Genomic DNA, 2,509 nt, shown 5'->3' with positions numbered 1-2,509 from the left:
TCTGGCTAAAGAGAAAACAACTTCCTTCCGTAATATTCTGATGCTGTGATAAGGCTAAGAGATTAAATTCTCTCTCACACCGCGTGAAGCCCGATACACCCTAGCCATCTTTGGCTACTACGTACTGCATTTCAGTCTTTTGTGAGAGGGAAGGAAAACTGCTGTATTTACCCACACATGTTCTTGGAGAAAACAGATGCATTTTTAACATGATGCCTTTAAATTACTCTTCCAAGATTATTAATCTGACCTCCCCATTTAGTCCATCTCCCTCAGAGACATTAAAATGTACTTTTAAAATACCTAAGTGTCTGTAGCTCAATACACGCACACCAGGATACAACGCCCATCCTTGATTTTAGTTCCAGGTTCTCCAACTTGCTAGATAGCCTTTACAATGCCTTTTTTTTTTTTTTTTCCAAGTCTTTGGAAAGGAAAAGACAATTTGAAGGCCATTCTGACACACTTTAAGAAGAGCCTGCATTTCAGAGTCCAGAAGCTCTACATCCAGTAGACATTTCACCCCCTCACAAAACATCCAAGACCACAAATCACTTCTGAAATCAATGAAATCCAGTCTTTTCGCAATGTTTCTGCACACAGACAAGGAATAAGACACGACTTCCGTGCACCACATACAGTACTACAGATTTTGTGTTAATAAGCATTTTTAAAACACAATGAGATTAGGCCATTAATCATCTCTTTCAAGCTACTATCCACGGATAATGGATACTCATAAGGATTTTTTAAAACAACATATTAAACTAGTTTTATTAAAATACAAACAACTTGAGCTTTCACTGCTGTCTTATCTACTCACAATCCTGTTGGAAAGCCTTTGTGAGGCAGAAAAAAACCCACCCTTCCCCAAACTGCAGGTCCAGCACAAAATTACTTCACTTCTCTTTATGCAGGGGTGCCTGTGTTTCAGCTTGGTATAGCCAACGCAGCTCTGCACTTAGATGTGCGACGCAGCACAGGCAGACCTGGTCTTTAGTTTTGGGGAAGCTTACGACTGACCGCACTCACGCGGCACAGCTTTCCAGCAGAACTGCAGTCCAAGTAGCAAGGCTGCCAGGCAGCACGCTCGCTGGTAGCAAATCCAGCAGGCGCTTTCCAAGAAAGCTCAGAAACAGTGAGTGTCTTTGCACTACATGGCACATCTGTATACTTAGCTTCCGCTAGAATGATTACATCTCACTTCCCCAGTCCCCAAAATCCACCCCCCCAGCCCCAACAAACCCTAGGAGCTCAAAGTGAGTGTGCTTGGGAAAGGTTCCTGTTACAGGAACCATGCTTACAATGGTTCCAAGTCCCTGAAATAAAGATTTTTCACAGGTCAATTACAAATATCTCTTCTTATAACTGACGTTACTAATGCTGGGAAATGAAGTTTACCTGACCCTGTACAAGGGCCATCTTAAAGAAGAAAGTTTTGCCTCGCTTCTCGTATTTCTACCCCACTTACTTATCCTCCTAGTGACAAAAGTCCATGCTGTTAGCAATGTAATCGCAGGACTCCTCCTGCTGGCAAGATGAAGCTTTCAGGAAAGAATCAAGTATTTGAATCACTATCCTTTATACTGAAAACATTTACACGTTCAGGTTTTTTATTTTGGGTTTCTTGTTTTGGGGGTTGGTTTTTTTTTTTTTTATTTTTTTTTAAAGGCTTCTTCAGCTGAGATAAGAGTCCCCCAAGTGTTTCTCCACTTCTAATACCAAGACCTTTACAACTCCTCTTGCAAGTAAATACCATCAGCACGGGTTTCTAATATAAAGGCACCCACTAGAACAACAAAGCAGGGTTTTTTGTGAGCCTGTACCCCATTTAAGATCATACCAAAGCTTCTAAGTGCCACAGCCCCTGGCATACACCTGCCTAGCTCTGCCAATGACCAAGCCGATACAGCATTGCACAGTCACCACGTCCAGCAAGTTGATCTGAACACAGCACTTCCCAGTACCTGGCAATTTGGGAAGACTGGGTTTTTCCGGTCCCCCCTCCCCAAATGCTCTTCAAGCTAAAGAACTGAATGCTTAACTTAACAGGATTTGGCTAAGAAATCCCATACTCTCCCGATGACTTTCACATTTTTCACAGGCAGTTTTAGCAGAAGGCCTGACCTTTGTTCTCAAAACCTTCACAAATGAGCACTCGCTTTTGCTAAATGGTGGAAAACTACCCACTCGGGGTCAAGGTAACCCTAAAACCAAGCAGCTTACATTGAAGGCCACTGATGAAAACCAGTACTAAACCTTAAAAGTCAATGAGTGTACCTGGATCAAGCCTTCCATGAAGTCTCCTCCTCTCAGTAGGATGCTAATACAAATCCCCGATGGACTGATTCCCATGCTGCTTATCCTCACGGCCTAACAAGCTTATTTTCTAAGAACAGAGGATAGGAAATAAGGACACTGTTCTCGTCCCAAACCAGCTTTCCACCTGAATGACACAGCACTCCCCGCTGCAATGTTAAAACTACTTGCACACAAGCCATGCGAGCTA

This window comes from Egretta garzetta, unplaced genomic scaffold, assembly GCF_000687185.1.
Source record: "Egretta garzetta isolate BGI_Z169 unplaced genomic scaffold, ASM68718v1 scaffold77, whole genome shotgun sequence".
Taxonomy (NCBI): Eukaryota; Metazoa; Chordata; class Aves; order Pelecaniformes; family Ardeidae; genus Egretta; species Egretta garzetta.
This window is presented reverse-complemented; position numbering follows the sequence as displayed.